The following is a 16271-nucleotide window of genomic DNA, read 5'->3' on the forward strand; positions in this document are numbered from 1 at the left end:
GAATTTTCCATTCTGATGTGCATGCATGCCGAGGTAGAGGATCATATCGTCAATGTGAAGCTGTCTCTGAGAGCAGGAACATGCTCGATATGTATCGTCTCTGTGTTAAATGGCTGTTGTCTTATTAGCAATTGGTAGAAAACTCCCCATCAGGGAATCGAACCCTGTTTTTCCGCGTGACAAGCGGAGATACTATCCACTATACTAACGAGGACTGTGCTAATAGCATTTTTGGCTAAATAAAAAAAAGTGCCGCTGTTCCGGCCTATGAAGGGAATTCTTGGAGCTATACAGGGGAGGCTTTAAGTGAAGTAGACATTTACTGTCACTCAATGACACAGCAGCTGTGACTGAATCCATTCGGAAATCATGTTGTCTGGCATCTGAAATGTTTGCAGTCAAGTGTGAATGGTGCATTGAGCCTGGGCACGTGCATAAAAGTCATCTTCAGCAGTTTCCGTAGTGTAGTGGTTATCATGTTCGCTTCACACGCGAAAGGTCCTCAGTTTGAAACTGGGCGGAAACAGTATTCTTTGTTCCTGCTTACTCCACAAAATAAAACTCTACTTAGTGGAATTGTCCGAAACTGGATAAGAAGTACAACTGCCCCAGGGTTGGCTTTTCCTCCACACAATCAAAGTGTTCTGACTAGCGTTCCCAGCAAACTGGATGAAAAGAAGCAGAATTTTCCATTCTGATGTGCAACCTTTCATGCATGCCGAGGTAGAGGATCATATCGTCAATGTGAAGCTGTCTCTGACAGCAGAAACATGCTCAATATGTATCGTCTCTGTGTTAAATGGCTGTTGTCTTACTAGCAACTGGTAGAAAACTCCCCGTCAGGGAATCGAACCCTGGTCTTCCGCGTGACAAGCGGAGATACTATCCACTATACTAACGCGGACTGTGCTAATAGCATTTTTGGCTAAATAAAAAAAAGTGCCGCTGTTCCGGCCTATGAAGGGAATTCTTGGAGCTATACAGGGGAGGCTTTAAGTGAAGTAGACATTTACTGTCACTCAATGACACAGCAGCTGTGACTGAATCCATTCGGAAATCATGTTGTCTGGCATCTGAAATGTTTGCAGTCAAGTGTGAATGGTGCATTGAGCCTGGGCACGTGCATAAAAGTCATCTTCAGCAGTTTCCGTAGTGTAGTGGTTATCATGTTCGCTTCACACGCGAAAGGTCCTCAGTTTGAAACTGGGCGGAAACAGTATTCTTTGTTCCTGCTTACTCCACAAAATAAAACTCTACTTAGTGGAATTGTCCGAAACTGGATAAGAAGTACAACTGCCCCAGGGTTGGCTTTTCCTCCACACAATCAAAGTGTTCTGACTAGCGTTCCCAGCAAACTGGATGAAAAGAAGCAGAATTTTCCATTCTGATGTGCAACCTTTCATGCATGCCGAGGTAGAGGATCATATCGTCAATGTGAAGCTGTCTCTGACAGCAGAAACATGCTCGATATGTATCGTTTCTGTGTTAAATGGCTGTTGTCTTACTAACAACTGGTAGAAAACTCCCCGTTAGGGAATCGAACCCTGGTCTTCCGCGTGACAAGCGGAGATACTATCCACTATACTAACGAGGACTGTGCTAATAGCATTTTTGGCTAAATAAAAAAAAGTGCCGCTGTTCCGGCCTATGAAGGGAATTCTTGGAGCTATACAGGGGAGGCTTTAAGTGAAGTAGACATTTACTGTCACTCAATGACACAGCAGCTGTGACTGAATCCATTCGGAAATCATGTTGTCTGGCATCTGAAATGTTTGCAGTCAAGTGTGAATGGTGCATTGAGCCTGGGCACGTGCATAAAAGTCATCTTCAGCAGTTTCCGTAGTGTAGTGGTTATCATGTTCGCTTCACACGCGAAAGGTCCTCAGTTTGAAACTGGGCGGAAACAGTATTCTTTGTTCCTGCTTACTCCACAAAATAAAACTCTACTTAGTGGAATTGTCCGAAACTGGATAAGAAGTACAACTGCCCCAGGGTTGGCTTTTCCTCCACACAATCAAAGTGTTCTGACTAGCGTTCCCAGCAAACTGGATGAAAAGAAGCAGAATTTTCCATTCTGATGTGCAACCTTTCATGCATGCCGAGGTAGAGGATCATATCGTCAATGTGAAGCTGTCTCTGAGAGCAGAAACATGCTCAATATGTATCGTCTCTGTGTTAAATGGCTGTTGTCTTACTAGCAACTGGTAGAAAACTCCCCGTCAGGGAATCGAACCCTGTTTTTCCGCGTGACTAGCGGAGATACTATCCACTATACTAACGAGGACTGTGCTAATAGCATTTTTGGCTAAATAAAAAAAAGTGCCGCTGTTCCGGCCTATGAAGGGAATTCTTGGAGCTATACAGGGGAGGCTTTAAGTGTAGTAGACATTTACTGTCACTCAATGACACAGCAGCTGTGACTGAATCCATTCGGAAATCATGTTGTCTGGCATCTGAAATGTTTGCAGTCAAGTGTGAATGGTGCATTGAGCCTGGGCACGTGCATAAAAGTCATCTTCAGCAGTTTCCGTAGTGTAGTGGTTATCACGTTTGCTTCACACGCGAAAGGTCCTCAGTTCGAAACTGGGCGGAAACAGTATTCTTTGTTCCTGCTTACTCCACAAAATAAAACTCTACTTAGTGGAATTGTCCGAAACTGGATAAGAAGTACAACTGCCCCAGGGTTGGCTTTTCCTCCACACAATCAAAGTGTTCTGACTAGCGTTCCCAGCAAACTGGATGAAAAGAAGCAGAATTTTCCATTCTGACGTGCAACCTTTCATGCATGCCGAGGTAGAGGATCATATCGTCAATGTGAAGCTGTCTCTGACAGCAGAAACATGCTCAATATGTATCGTCTCTGTGTTAAATGGCTGTTGTCTTACTAACAACTGGTAGAAAACTCCCCGTCAGGGAATCGAACCCTGGTCTTCCGCGTGACAAGCGGAGATACTATCCACTATACTAACGAGGACTGTGCTAATAGCATTTTTGGCTAAATAAAAAAAAGTGCCGCTGTTCCGGCCTATGAAGGGAATTCTTGGAGCTATACAGGGGAGGCTTTAAGTGAAGTAGACATTTACTGTCACTCAATGACACAGCAGCTGTGACTGAATCCATTCGGAAATCATGTTGTCTGGCATCTGAAATGTTTGCAGTCAAGTGTGAATGGTGCATTGAGCCTGGGCACGTGCATAAAGGTTATCTTCAGCAGTTTCCGTAGTGTAGTGGTTATCACGTTTGCTTCACACGCGAAAGGTCCTCAGTTCGAAACTGGGCGGAAACAGTATTCTTTGTTCCTGCTTACTCCACAAAATAAAACTCTACTTAGTGGAATTGTCGGAAACTGGATAAGAAGTACAACTGCCCCAGGGTTGGATTTTCCTCCACACAATCAAAGTGTTCTGACCAGCGTTCCCAGCAAACTGGATGAAAAGAAGCAGAATTTTCCATTCTGACGTGCAACCTTTCATGCATGCCGAGGTAGAGGATCATATCGTCAATGTGAAGCTGTCTCTGAGAGCAGGAACATGCTCGATATGTATCGTTTCTGTGTTAAATGGCTGTTGTCTTACTAACAACTGGTAGAAAACTCCCCGTTAGGGAATCGAACCCTGGTCTTCCGCGTGACAAGCGGAGATACTATCCACTATACTAACGAGGACTGTGCTAATAGCATTTTTGGCTAAATAAAAAAAAGTGCCGCTGTTCCGGCCTATGAAGGGAATTCTTGGAGCTATACAGGGGAGGCTTTAAGTGAAGTAGACATTTACTGTCACTCAATGACACAGCAGCTGTGACTGAATCCATTCGGAAATCATGTTGTCTGGCATCTGAAATGTTTGCAGTCAAGTGTGAATGGTGCATTGAGCCTGGGCACGTGCATAAAAGTCATCTTCAGCAGTTTCCGTAGTGTAGTGGTTATCATGTTCGCTTCACACGCGAAAGGTCCTCAGTTTGAAACTGGGCGGAAACAGTATTCTTTGTTCCTGCTTACTCCACAAAATAAAACTCTACTTAGTGGAATTGTCCGAAACTGGATAAGAAGTACAACTGCCCCAGGGTTGGCTTTTCCTCCACACAATCAAAGTGTTCTGACTAGCGTTCCCAGCAAACTGGATGAAAAGAAGCAGAATTTTCCATTCTGATGTGCAACCTTTCATGCATGCCGAGGTAGAGGATCATATCGTCAATGTGAAGCTGTCTCTGACAGCAGAAACATGCTCGATATGTATCGTTTCTGTGTTAAATGGCTGTTGTCTTACTAACAACTGGTAGAAAACTCCCCGTTAGGGAATCGAACCCTGGTCTTCCGCGTGACAAGCGGAGATACTATCCACTATACTAACGAGGACTGTGCTAATAGCATTTTTGGCTAAATAAAAAAAAGTGCCGCTGTTCCGGCCTATGAAGGGAATTCTTGGAGCTATACAGGGGAGGCTTTAAGTGAAGTAGACATTTACTGTCACTCAATGACACAGCAGCTGTGACTGAATCCATTCGGAAATCATGTTGTCTGGCATCTGAAATGTTTGCAGTCAAGTGTGAATGGTGCATTGAGCCTGGGCACGTGCATAAAAGTCATCTTCAGCAGTTTCCGTAGTGTAGTGGTTATCATGTTCGCTTCACACGCGAAAGGTCCTCAGTTTGAAACTGGGCGGAAACAGTATTCTTTGTTCCTGCTTACTCCATAAAATAAAACTCTACTTAGTGGAATTGTCCGAAACTGGATAAGAAGTACAACTGCCCCAGGGTTGGCTTTTCCTCCACACAATCAAAGTGTTCTGACTAGCGTTCCCAGCAAACTGGATGAAAAGAAGCAGAATTTTCCATTCTGATGTGCAACCTTTCATGCATGCCGAGGTAGAGGATCATATCGTCAATGTGAAGCTGTCTCTGAGAGCAGGAACATGCTCGATATGTATCGTTTCTGTGTTAAATGGCTGTTGTCTTACTAACAACTGGTAGAAAACTCCCCGTTAGGGAATCGAACCCTGGTCTTCCGCGTGACAAGCGGAGATACTATCCACTATACTAACGAGGACTGTGCTAATAGCATTTTTGGCTAAATAAAAAAAAGTGCCGCTGTTCCGGCCTATGAAGGGAATTCTTGGAGCTATACAGGGGAGGCTTTAAGTGAAGTAGACATTTACTGTCACTCAATGACACAGCAGCTGTGACTGAATCCATTCGGAAATCATGTTGTCTGGCATCTGAAATGTTTGCAGTCAAGTGTGAATGGTGCATTGAGCCTGGGCACGTGCATAAAAGTCATCTTCAGCAGTTTCCGTAGTGTAGTGGTTATCATGTTCGCTTCACACGCGAAAGGTCCTCAGTTTGAAACTGGGCGGAAACAGTATTCTTTGTTCCTGCTTACTCCACAAAATAAAACTCTACTTAGTGGAATTGTCCGAAACTGGATAAGAAGTACAACTGCCCCAGGGTTGGCTTTTCCTCCACACAATCAAAGTGTTCTGACTAGCGTTCCCAGCAAACTGGATGAAAAGAAGCAGAATTTTCCATTCTGATGTGCAACCTTTCATGCATGCCGAGGTAGAGGATCATATCGTCAATGTGAAGCTGTCTCTGACAGCAGAAACATGCTCAATATGTATCGTCTCTGTGTTAAATGGCTGTTGTCTTACTAGCAACTGGTAGAAAACTCCCCGTCAGGGAATCGAACCCTGGTCTTCCGCGTGACAAGCGGAGATACTATCCACTATACTAACGAGGACTGTGCTAATAGCATTTTTGGCTAAATAAAAAAAAGTGCCGCTGTTCCGGCCTATGAAGGGAATTCTTGGAGCTATACAGGGGAGGCTTTAAGTGAAGTAGACATTTACTGTCACTCAATGACACAGCAGCTGTGACTGAATCCATTCGGAAATCATGTTGTCTGGCATCTGAAATGTTTGCAGTCAAGTGTGAATGGTGCATTGAGCCTGGGCACGTGCATAAAAGTCATCTTCAGCAGTTTCCGTAGTGTAGTGGTTATCACGTTTGCTTCACACGCGAAAGGTCCTCAGTTCGAAACTGGGCGGAAACAGTATTCTTTGTTCCTGCTTACTCCACAAAATAAAACTCTACTTAGTGGAATTGTCCGAAACTGGATAAGAAGTACAACTGCCCCAGGGTTGGCTTTTCCTCCACACAATCAAAGTGTTCTGACTAGCGTTCCCAGCAAACTGGATGAAAAGAAGCAGAATTTTCCATTCTGATGTGCAACCTTTCATGCATGCCGAGGTAGAGGATCATATCGTCAATGTGAAGCTGTCTCTGACAGCAGAAACATGCTCGATATGTATCGTTTCTGTGTTAAATGGCTGTTGTCTTACTAACAACTGGTAGAAAACTCCCCGTTAGGGAATCGAACCCTGGTCTTCCGCGTGACAAGCGGAGATACTATCCACTATACTAACGAGGACTGTGCTAATAGCATTTTTGGCTAAATAAAAAAAAGTGCCGCTGTTCCGGCCTATGAAGGGAATTCTTGGAGCTATACAGGGGAGGCTTTAAGTGAAGTAGACATTTACTGTCACTCAATGACACAGCAGCTGTGACTGAATCCATTCGGAAATCATGTTGTCTGGCATCTGAAATGTTTGCAGTCAAGTGTGAATGGTGCATTGAGCCTGGGCACGTGCATAAAAGTCATCTTCAGCAGTTTCCGTAGTGTAGTGGTTATCATGTTCGCTTCACACGCGAAAGGTCCTCAGTTTGAAACTGGGCGGAAACAGTATTCTTTGTTCCTGCTTACTCCACAAAATAAAACTCTACTTAGTGGAATTGTCCGAAACTGGATAAGAAGTACAACTGCCCCAGGGTTGGCTTTTCCTCCACACAATCAAAGTGTTCTGACTAGTGTTCCCAGCAAACTGGATGAAAAGAAGCAGAATTTTCCATTCTGATGTGCAACCTTTCATGCATGCCGAGGTAGAGGATCATATCGTCAATGTGAAGCTGTCTCTGAGAGCAGGAACATGCTCGATATGTATCGTCTCTGTGTTAAATGGCTGTTGTCTTATTAGTAATTTGTAGAAAACTCCCCATCAGGGAATCGAACCCTGTTCTTCCACGTGACAAGCGGAGATACTATCCACTATACTAACGAGGACTGTGCTAATAGCATTTTTGGCTAAATAAAAAAAAGCGCCGCTGTTCCGGCCTATGAAGGGAATTCTTGGAGCTATACAGGGGAGGCTTTAAGTGTCGTAGACATTTACTGTCACTCAATGACACAGCAGCTGTGACTGAATCCATTCGGAAATCATGTTGTCTGGCATCTGAAATGTTTGCAGTCAAGTGTGAATGGTGCATTGAGCCTGGGCACGTGCATAAAAGTCATCTTCAGCAGTTTCCGTAGTGTAGTGGTTATCACGTTTGCTTCACACGCGAAAGGTCCTCAGTTCGAAACTGGGCGGAAACAGTATTCTTTGTTCCTGCTTACTCCACAAAATAAAACTCTACTTAGTGGAATTGTCCGAAACTGGATAAGAAGTACAACTGCCCCAGGGTTGGCTTTTCCTCCACACAATCAAAGTGTTCTGACTAGCGTTCCCAGCAAACTGGATGAAAAGAAGCAGAATTTTCCATTCTGATGTGCATGCATGCCGAGGTAGAGGATCATATCGTCAATGTGAAGCTGTCTCTGAGAGCAGGAACATGCTCGATATGTATCGTTTCTGTGTTAAATGGCTGTTGTCTTACTAACAACTGGTAGAAAACTCCCCGTCAGGAAATCGAACCCTGGTCTTCCGCGTGACAAGCGGAGATACTATCCACTATACTAACGAGGACTGTGCTAATAGCATTTTTGGCTAAATAAAAAAAAGTGCCGCTGTTCCGGCCTATGAAGGGAATTCTTGGAGCTATACAGGGGAGGCTTTAAGTGTAGTAGACATTTACTGTCACTCAATGACACAGCAGCTGTGACTGAATCCATTCGGAAATCATGTTGTCTGGCATCTGAAATGTTTGCAGTCAAGTGTGAATGGTGCATTGAGCCTGGGCACGTGCATAAAAGTCATCTTCAGCAGTTTCTGTAGTGTAGTGGTTATCACGTTTGCTTCACACGCGAAAGGTCCCCTGTTCGAAACTGGGCGGAAACAGTATTCTTTGTTCCTGCTTACTCCACAAAATAAAACTCTACTTAGTGGAATTGTCCGAAACTGGATAAGAAGTACAACTGCCCCAGGGTTGGCTTTTCCTCCACACAATCAAAGTGTTCTGACTAGCGTTCCCAGCAAACTGGATGAAAAGAAGCAGAATTTTCCATTCTGATGTGCAACCTTTCATGCATGCCGAGGTAGAGGATCATATCGTCAATGTGAAGCTGTCTCTGAGAGCAGGAACATGCTCGATATGTATCGTCTCTGTGTTAAATGGCTGTTGTCTTATTAGCAATTGGTAGAAAACTCCCCATCAGGGAATCGAACCCTGTTTTTCCGCGTGACAAGCGGAGATACTATCCACTATACTAACGAGGACTGTGCTAATAGCATTTTTGGCTAAATAAAAAAAAGTGCCGCTGTTCCGGCCTATGAAGGGAATTCTTGGAGCTATACAGGGGAGGCTTTAAGTGTAGTAGACATTTACTGTCACTCAATGACACAGCAGCTGTGACTGAATCCATTCGGAAATCATGTTGTCTGGCATCTGAAATGTTTGCAGTCAAGTGTGAATGGTGCATTGAGCCTGGGCACGTGCATAAAAGTCATCTTCAGCAGTTTCCGTAGTGTAGTGGTTATCACGTTTGCTTCACACGCGAAAGGTCCTCAGTTCGAAACTGGGCGGAAACAGTATTCTTTGTTCCTGCTTACTCCACAAAATAAAACTCTACTTAGTGGAATTGTCCGAAACTGGATAAGAAGTACAACTGCCCCAGGGTTGGCTTTTCCTCCACACAATCAAAGTGTTCTGACCAGCGTTCCCAGCAAACTGGATGAAAAGAAGCAGAATTTTCCATTCTGATGTGCAACCTTTCATGCATGCCGAGGTAGAGGATCATATCGTCAATGTGAAGCTGTCTCTGACAGCAGAAACATGCTCAATATGTATCGTCTCTGTGTTAAATGGCTGTTGTCTTACTAACAACTGGTAGAAAACTCCCCGTCAGGGAATCGAACCCTGGTCTTCCGCGTGACAAGCGGAGATACTATCCACTATAATAACGAGGACTGTGCTAATAGCATTTTTGGCTAAATAAAAAAAAGTGCCGCTGTTCCGGCCTATGAAGGGAATTCTTGGAGCTATACAGGGGAGGCTTTAAGTGTAGTAGACATTTACTGTCACTCAATGACACAGCAGCTGTGACTGAATCCATTCGGAAATCATGTTGTCTGGCATCTGAAATGTTTGCAGTCAAGTGTGAATGGTGCATTGAGCCTGGGCACGTGCATAAAGGTTATCTTCAGCAGTTTCCGTAGTGTAGTGGTTATCACGTTTGCTTCACACGCGAAAGGTCCTCAGTTCGAAACTGGGCGGAAACAGTATTCTTTGTTCCTGCTTACTCCACAAAATAAAACTCTACTTAGTGGAATTGTCCGAAACTGGATAAGAAGTACAACTGCCCCAGGGTTGGCTTTTCCTCCACACAATCAAAGTGTTCTGACTAGCGTTCCCAGCAAACTGGATGAAAAGAAGCAGAATTTTCCATTCTGATGTGCAACCTTTCATGCATGCCGAGGTAGAGGATCATATCGTCAATGTGAAGCTGTCTCTGACAGCAGAAACATGCTCAATATGTATCGTCTCTGTGTTAAATGGCTGTTGTCTTACTAACAACTGGTAGAAAACTCCCCGTTAGGGAATCGAACCCTGGTCTTCCGCGTGACAAGCGGAGATACTATCCACTATACTAACGAGGACTGTGCTAATAGCATTTTTGGCTAAATAAAAAAAAGTGCCGCTGTTCCGGCCTATGAAGGGAATTCTTGGAGCTATACAGGGGAGGCTTTAAGTGAAGTAGACATTTACTGTCACTCAATGACACAGCAGCTGTGACTGAATCCATTCGGAAATCATGTTGTCTGGCATCTGAAATGTTTGCAGTCAAGTGTGAATGGTGCATTGAGCCTGGGCACGTGCATAAAGGTTATCTTCAGCAGTTTCCGTAGTGTAGTGGTTATCACGTTTGCTTCACACGCGAAAGGTCCTCAGTTCGAAACTGGGCGGAAACAGTATTCTTTGTTCCTGCTTACTCCACAAAATAAAACTCTACTTAGTGGAATTGTCGGAAACTGGATAAGAAGTACAACTGCCCCAGGGTTGGATTTTCCTCCACACAATCAAAGTGTTCTGACCAGCGTTCCCAGCAAACTGGATGAAAAGAAGCAGAATTTTCCATTCTGACGTGCAACCTTTCATGCATGCCGAGGTAGAGGATCATATCGTCAATGTGAAGCTGTCTCTGAGAGCAGGAACATGCTCGATATGTATCGTTTCTGTGTTAAATGGCTGTTGTCTTACTAACAACTGGTAGAAAACTCCCCGTTAGGGAATCGAACCCTGGTCTTCCGCGTGACAAGCGGAGATACTATCCACTATACTAACGAGGACTGTGCTAATAGCATTTTTGGCTAAATAAAAAAAAGTGCCGCTGTTCCGGCCTATGAAGGGAATTCTTGGAGCTATACAGGGGAGGCTTTAAGTGAAGTAGACATTTACTGTCACTCAATGACACAGCAGCTGTGACTGAATCCATTCGGAAATCATGTTGTCTGGCATCTGAAATGTTTGCAGTCAAGTGTGAATGGTGCATTGAGCCTGGGCACGTGCATAAAAGTCATCTTCAGCAGTTTCCGTAGTGTAGTGGTTATCATGTTCGCTTCACACGCGAAAGGTCCTCAGTTTGAAACTGGGCGGAAACAGTATTCTTTGTTCCTGCTTACTCCACAAAATAAAACTCTACTTAGTGGAATTGTCCGAAACTGGATAAGAAGTACAACTGCCCCAGGGTTGGCTTTTCCTCCACACAATCAAAGTGTTCTGACTAGCGTTCCCAGCAAACTGGATGAAAAGAAGCAGAATTTTCCATTCTGATGTGCAACCTTTCATGCATGCCGAGGTAGAGGATCATATCGTCAATGTGAAGCTGTCTCTGAGAGCAGGAACATGCTCGATATGTATCGTCTCTGTGTTAAATGGCTGTTGTCTTATTAGCAATTGGTAGAAAACTCCCCATCAGGGAATCGAACCCTGTTTTTCCGCGTGACAAGCGGAGATACTATCCACTATACTAACGAGGACTGTGCTAATAGCATTTTTGGCTAAATAAAAAAAAGTGCCGCTGTTCCGGCCTATGAAGGGAATTCTTGGAGCTATACAGGGGAGGCTTTAAGTGTAGTAGACATTTACTGTCACTCAATGACACAGCAGCTGTGACTGAATCCATTCGGAAATCATGTTGTCTGGCATCTGAAATGTTTGCAGTCAAGTGTGAATGGTGCATTGAGCCTGGGCACGTGCATAAAAGTCATCTTCAGCAGTTTCCGTAGTGTAGTGGTTATCACGTTTGCCTAACACGCGAAAGGTCCTCAGTTCGAAACTGGGCGGAAACAGTATTCTTTGTTCCTGCTTACTCCATAAAATAAAACTCTACTTAGTGGAATTGTCAGAAACTGGATAAGTACAACTGCCCCAGGGTTGGCTTTTCCTCCACACAATCAAAGTGTTCTGACTAGCGTTCCCAGCAAACTGGATGAAAAGAAGCAGAATTTTCCATTCTGATGTGCAACCTTTCATGCATGCCGAGGTAGAGGATCATATCGTCAATGTGAAGCTGTCTCTGACAGCAGAAACATGCTCAATATGTATCGTCTCTGTGTTAAATGGCTGTTGTCTTACTAGCAACTGGTAGAAAACTCCCCGTCAGGGAATCGAACCCTGGTCTTCCGCGTGACAAGCGGAGATACTATCCACTATACTAACGAGGACTGTGCTAATAGCATTTTTGGCTAAATAAAAAAAAGTGCCGCTGTTCCGGCCTATGAAGGGAATTCTTGGAGCTATACAGGGGAGGCTTTAAGTGTAGAAGACATTTACTGTCACTCAATGACACAGCAGCTGTGACTGAATCCATTCGGAAATCATGTTGTCTGGCATCTGAAATGTTTGCAGTCAAGTGTGAATGGTGCATTGAGCCTGGGCACGTGCATAAAAGTCATCTTCAGCAGTTTCCGTAGTGTAGTGGTTATCACGTTTGCTTCACACGCGAAAGGTCCTCAGTTCGAAACTGGGCGGAAACAGTATTCTTTGTTCCTGCTTACTCCACAAAATAAAACTCTACTTAGTGGAATTGTCGGAAAGTGGATAAGAAGTACAACTGCCCCAGGGTTGGATTTTCCTCCACACAATCAAAGTGTTCTGACCAGCGTTCCCAGCAAACTGGATGAAAAGAAGCAGAATTTTCCATTCTGACGTGCAACCTTTCATGCATGCCGAGGTAGAGGATCATATCGTCAATGTGAAGCTGTCTCTGACAGCAGAAACATGCTCAATATGTATCGTCTCTGTGTTAAATGGCTGTTGTCTTACTAGCAACTGGTAGAAAACTCCCCATCAGGGAATCGAACCCTGGTCTTCCGCGTGACAAGCGGAGATACTATCCACTATACTAACGAGGACTGTGCTAATAGCATTTTTGGCTAAATAAAAAAAAGTGCCGCTGTTCCGGCCTATGAAGGGAATTCTTGGAGCTATACAGGGGAGGCTTTAAGTGAAGTAGACATTTACTGTCACTCAATGACACAGCAGCTGTGACTGAATCCATTCGGAAATCATGTTGTCTGGCATCTGAAATGTTTGCAGTCAAGTGTGAATGGTGCATTGAGCCTGGGCACGTGCATAAAAGTTATCTTCAGCAGTTTCCGTAGTGTAGTGGTTATCACGTTCGCTTCACACGCGAAAGGTCCTCAGTTCGAAACTGGGCGGAAGCAGTATTCTTTGTTCCTGCTTACTCCACAAAATAAAACTCTACTTAGTGGAATTGTCGGAAACTGGATAAGAAGTACAACTGCCCCAGGGTTGGATTTTCCTCCACACAATCAAAGTGTTCTGACCAGCGTTCCCAGCAAACTGGATGAAAAGAAGCAGAATTTTCCATTCTGATGTGCATGCATGCCGAGGTAGAGGATCATATCGTCAATGTGAAGCTGTCTCTGACAGCAGAAACATGCTCAATATGTATCGTCTCTGTGTTAAATGGCTGTTGTCTTACTAGCAACTGGTAGAAAACTCCCCGTCAGGGAATCGAACCCTGGTCTTCCGCGTGACAAGCAGAGATACTATCCACTATACTAACGAGGACTGTGCTAATAGCATTTTTGGCTAAATAAAAAAAAGTGCCGCTGTTCCGGCCTATGAAGGGAATTCTTGGAGCTATACAGGGGAGGCTTTAAGTGAAGTAGACATTTACTGTCACTCAATGACACAGCAGCTGTGACTGAATCCATTCGGAAATCATGTTGTCTGGCATCTGAAATGTTTGCAGTCAAGTGTGAATGGTGCATTGAGCCTGGGCACGTGCATAAAAGTTATCTTCAGCAGTTTCCGTAGTGTAGTGGTTATCACGTTCGCTTCACACGCGAAAGGTCCTCAGTTCGAAACTGGGCGGAAGCAGTATTCTTTGTTCCTGCTTACTCCACAAAATAAAACTCTACTTAGTGGAATTGTCGGAAACTGGATAAGAAGTACAACTGCCCCAGGGTTGGATTTTCCTCCACACAATCAAAGTGTTCTGACCAGCGTTCCCAGCAAACTGGATGAAAAGAAGCAGAATTTTCCATTCTGATGTGCATGCATGCCGAGGTAGAGGATCATATCGTCAATGTGAAGCTGTCTCTGACAGCAGAAACATGCTCAATATGTATCGTCTCTGTGTTAAATGGCTGTTGTCTTACTAGCAACTGGTAGAAAACTCCCCGTCAGGGAATCGAACCCTGGTCTTCCGCGTGACAAGCGGAGATACTATCCACTATACTAACGTGGACTGTGCTAATAGCATTTTTGGCTAAATAAAAAAAAGTGCCGCTGTTCCGGCCTATGAAGGGAATTCTTGGAGCTATACAGGGGAGGCTTTAAGTGAAGTAGACATTTACTGTCACTCAATGACACAGCAGCTGTGACTGAATCCATTCGGAAATCATGTTGTCTGGCATCTGAAATGTTTGCAGTCAAGTGTGAATGGTGCATTGAGCCTGGGCACGTGCATAAAAGTTATCTTCAGCAGTTTCCGTAGTGTAGTGGTTATCACGTTCGCTTCACACGCGAAAGGTCCTCAGTTCGAAACTGGGCGGAAGCAGTATTCTTTGTTCCTGCTTACTCCACAAAATAAAACTCTACTTAGTGGAATTGTCGGAAACTGGATAAGAAGTACAACTGCCCCAGGGTTGGATTTTCCTCCACACAATCAAAGTGTTCTGACCAGCGTTCCCAGCAAACTGGATGAAAAGAAGCAGAATTTTCCATTCTGATGTGCATGCATGCCGAGGTAGAGGATCATATCGTCAATGTGAAGCTGTCTCTGACAGCAGAAACATGCTCAATATGTATCGTCTCTGTGTTAAATGGCTGTTGTCTTACTAGCAACTGGTAGAAAACTCCCCGTCAGGGAATCGAACCCTGGTCTTCCGCGTGACAAGCGGAGATACTATCCACTATACTAACGTGGACTGTGCTAATAGCATTTTTGGCTAAATAAAAAAAAGTGCCGCTGTTCCGGCCTATGAAGGGAATTCTTGGAGCTATACAGGGGAGGCTTTAAGTGAAGTAGACATTTACTGTCACTCAATGACACAGCAGCTGTGACTGAATCCATTCGGAAATCATGTTGTCTGGCATCTGAAATGTTTGCAGTCAAGTGTGAATGGTGCATTGAGCCTGGGCACGTGCATAAAAGTTATCTTCAGCAGTTTCCGTAGTGTAGTGGTTATCACGTTCGCTTCACACGCGAAAGGTCCTCAGTTCGAAACTGGGCGGAAGCAGTATTCTTTGTTCCTGCTTACTCCACAAAATAAAACTCTACTTAGTGGAATTGTCGGAAACTGGATAAGAAGTACAACTGCCCCAGGGTTGGATTTTCCTCCACACAATCAAAGTGTTCTGACCAGCGTTCCCAGCAAACTGGATGAAAAGAAGCAGAATTTTCCATTCTGATGTGCATGCATGCCGAGGTAGAGGATCATATCGTCAATGTGAAGCTGTCTCTGACAGCAGAAACATGCTCAATATGTATCGTCTCTGTGTTAAATGGCTGTTGTCTTACTAGCAACTGGTAGAAAACTCCCCGTCAGGGAATCGAACCCTGGTCTTCCGCGTGACAAGCAGAGATACTATCCACTATACTAACGAGGACTGTGCTAATAGCATTTTTGGCTAAATAAAAAAAAGTGCCGCTGTTCCGGCCTATGAAGGGAATTCTTGGAGCTATACAGGGGAGGCTTTAAGTGAAGTAGACATTTACTGTCACTCAATGACACAGCAGCTGTGACTGAATCCATTCGGAAATCATGTTGTCTGGCATCTGAAATGTTTGCAGTCAAGTGTGAATGGTGCATTGAGCCTGGGCACGTGCATAAAAGTTATCTTCAGCAGTTTCCGTAGTGTAGTGGTTATCACGTTCGCTTCACACGCGAAAGGTCCTCAGTTCGAAACTGGGCGGAAGCAGTATTCTTTGTTCCTGCTTACTCCACAAAATAAAACTCTACTTAGTGGAATTGTCGGAAACTGGATAAGAAGTACAACTGCCCCAGGGTTGGATTTTCCTCCACACAATCAAAGTGTTCTGACCAGCGTTCCCAGCAAACTGGATGAAAAGAAGCAGAATTTTCCATTCTGATGTGCATGCATGCCGAGGTAGAGGATCATATCGTCAATGTGAAGCTGTCTCTGACAGCAGAAACATGCTCAATATGTATCGTCTCTGTGTTAAATGGCTGTTGTCTTACTAGCAACTGGTAGAAAACTCCCCGTCAGGGAATCGAACCCTGGTCTTCCGCGTGACAAGCGGAGATACTATCCACTATACTAACGTGGACTGTGCTAATAGCATTTTTGGCTAAATAAAAAAAAGTGCCGCTGTTCCGGCCTATGAAGGGAATTCTTGGAGCTATACAGGGGAGGCTTTAAGTGAAGTAGACATTTACTGTCACTCAATGACACAGCAGCTGTGACTGAATCCATTCGGAAATCATGTTGTCTGGCATCTGAAATGTTTGCAGTCAAGTGTGAATGGTGCATTGAGCCTGGGCACGTGCATAAAAGTTATCTTCAGC

At 44.3% G+C, this 16271-nt stretch overlaps 25 non-coding genes across 25 annotated transcripts; 22 read left to right on the forward strand and 3 right to left on the reverse strand.

Moving 5' to 3' along the window:
• Nucleotides 1–453: 453 nt before the first annotated feature.
• trnav-cac (transfer RNA valine (anticodon CAC)) lies at nt 454–526 on the forward strand. The gene has a single exon. It is a non-coding gene; the product is annotated as a tRNA-Val (tRNA).
• A 617-nt stretch (nt 527–1143) lies between these two features.
• On the forward strand, nt 1144–1216 carry trnav-cac (transfer RNA valine (anticodon CAC)). The gene has a single exon. It is a non-coding gene; the product is annotated as a tRNA-Val (tRNA).
• Nucleotides 1217–1833: 617 nt separating this feature from the next.
• Nucleotides 1834–1906, forward strand: trnav-cac (transfer RNA valine (anticodon CAC)). The gene has a single exon. It is a non-coding gene; the product is annotated as a tRNA-Val (tRNA).
• Nucleotides 1907–2523: 617 nt separating this feature from the next.
• Nucleotides 2524–2596, forward strand: trnav-cac (transfer RNA valine (anticodon CAC)). The gene has a single exon. It is a non-coding gene; the product is annotated as a tRNA-Val (tRNA).
• A 306-nt stretch (nt 2597–2902) lies between these two features.
• On the reverse strand, nt 2903–2974 carry trnad-guc (transfer RNA aspartic acid (anticodon GUC)). The gene has a single exon. It is a non-coding gene; the product is annotated as a tRNA-Asp (tRNA).
• A 239-nt stretch (nt 2975–3213) lies between these two features.
• On the forward strand, nt 3214–3286 carry trnav-cac (transfer RNA valine (anticodon CAC)). Its single transcript has one exon. It is a non-coding gene; the product is annotated as a tRNA-Val (tRNA).
• Nucleotides 3287–3903: 617 nt separating this feature from the next.
• On the forward strand, nt 3904–3976 carry trnav-cac (transfer RNA valine (anticodon CAC)). The gene has a single exon. It is a non-coding gene; the product is annotated as a tRNA-Val (tRNA).
• A 617-nt stretch (nt 3977–4593) lies between these two features.
• trnav-cac (transfer RNA valine (anticodon CAC)) lies at nt 4594–4666 on the forward strand. The gene has a single exon. It is a non-coding gene; the product is annotated as a tRNA-Val (tRNA).
• A 617-nt stretch (nt 4667–5283) lies between these two features.
• Nucleotides 5284–5356, forward strand: trnav-cac (transfer RNA valine (anticodon CAC)). Its single transcript has one exon. It is a non-coding gene; the product is annotated as a tRNA-Val (tRNA).
• A 306-nt stretch (nt 5357–5662) lies between these two features.
• On the reverse strand, nt 5663–5734 carry trnad-guc (transfer RNA aspartic acid (anticodon GUC)). The gene has a single exon. It is a non-coding gene; the product is annotated as a tRNA-Asp (tRNA).
• Nucleotides 5735–5973: 239 nt separating this feature from the next.
• trnav-cac (transfer RNA valine (anticodon CAC)) lies at nt 5974–6046 on the forward strand. Its single transcript has one exon. It is a non-coding gene; the product is annotated as a tRNA-Val (tRNA).
• A 617-nt stretch (nt 6047–6663) lies between these two features.
• Nucleotides 6664–6736, forward strand: trnav-cac (transfer RNA valine (anticodon CAC)). The gene has a single exon. It is a non-coding gene; the product is annotated as a tRNA-Val (tRNA).
• A 617-nt stretch (nt 6737–7353) lies between these two features.
• trnav-cac (transfer RNA valine (anticodon CAC)) lies at nt 7354–7426 on the forward strand. Its single transcript has one exon. It is a non-coding gene; the product is annotated as a tRNA-Val (tRNA).
• A 1299-nt stretch (nt 7427–8725) lies between these two features.
• Nucleotides 8726–8798, forward strand: trnav-cac (transfer RNA valine (anticodon CAC)). Its single transcript has one exon. It is a non-coding gene; the product is annotated as a tRNA-Val (tRNA).
• A 617-nt stretch (nt 8799–9415) lies between these two features.
• On the forward strand, nt 9416–9488 carry trnav-cac (transfer RNA valine (anticodon CAC)). Its single transcript has one exon. It is a non-coding gene; the product is annotated as a tRNA-Val (tRNA).
• Nucleotides 9489–10105: 617 nt separating this feature from the next.
• trnav-cac (transfer RNA valine (anticodon CAC)) lies at nt 10106–10178 on the forward strand. The gene has a single exon. It is a non-coding gene; the product is annotated as a tRNA-Val (tRNA).
• A 617-nt stretch (nt 10179–10795) lies between these two features.
• On the forward strand, nt 10796–10868 carry trnav-cac (transfer RNA valine (anticodon CAC)). The gene has a single exon. It is a non-coding gene; the product is annotated as a tRNA-Val (tRNA).
• A 617-nt stretch (nt 10869–11485) lies between these two features.
• Nucleotides 11486–11558, forward strand: trnav-aac (transfer RNA valine (anticodon AAC)). The gene has a single exon. It is a non-coding gene; the product is annotated as a tRNA-Val (tRNA).
• Nucleotides 11559–11861: 303 nt separating this feature from the next.
• trnad-guc (transfer RNA aspartic acid (anticodon GUC)) lies at nt 11862–11933 on the reverse strand. Its single transcript has one exon. It is a non-coding gene; the product is annotated as a tRNA-Asp (tRNA).
• A 239-nt stretch (nt 11934–12172) lies between these two features.
• On the forward strand, nt 12173–12245 carry trnav-cac (transfer RNA valine (anticodon CAC)). Its single transcript has one exon. It is a non-coding gene; the product is annotated as a tRNA-Val (tRNA).
• Nucleotides 12246–12862: 617 nt separating this feature from the next.
• trnav-cac (transfer RNA valine (anticodon CAC)) lies at nt 12863–12935 on the forward strand. The gene has a single exon. It is a non-coding gene; the product is annotated as a tRNA-Val (tRNA).
• Nucleotides 12936–13544: 609 nt separating this feature from the next.
• trnav-cac (transfer RNA valine (anticodon CAC)) lies at nt 13545–13617 on the forward strand. Its single transcript has one exon. It is a non-coding gene; the product is annotated as a tRNA-Val (tRNA).
• Nucleotides 13618–14226: 609 nt separating this feature from the next.
• On the forward strand, nt 14227–14299 carry trnav-cac (transfer RNA valine (anticodon CAC)). The gene has a single exon. It is a non-coding gene; the product is annotated as a tRNA-Val (tRNA).
• Nucleotides 14300–14908: 609 nt separating this feature from the next.
• On the forward strand, nt 14909–14981 carry trnav-cac (transfer RNA valine (anticodon CAC)). Its single transcript has one exon. It is a non-coding gene; the product is annotated as a tRNA-Val (tRNA).
• A 609-nt stretch (nt 14982–15590) lies between these two features.
• trnav-cac (transfer RNA valine (anticodon CAC)) lies at nt 15591–15663 on the forward strand. Its single transcript has one exon. It is a non-coding gene; the product is annotated as a tRNA-Val (tRNA).
• The last annotated feature ends 608 nt before the right edge of the window (nt 15664–16271 follow it).

Source organism: Anarhichas minor, unplaced genomic scaffold (assembly GCF_050575085.1).
Source record: "Anarhichas minor isolate MPS153535 unplaced genomic scaffold, ASM5057508v1 ptg000136l, whole genome shotgun sequence".
In the NCBI taxonomy this organism is placed as follows: Eukaryota; Metazoa; Chordata; class Actinopteri; order Perciformes; family Anarhichadidae; genus Anarhichas; species Anarhichas minor.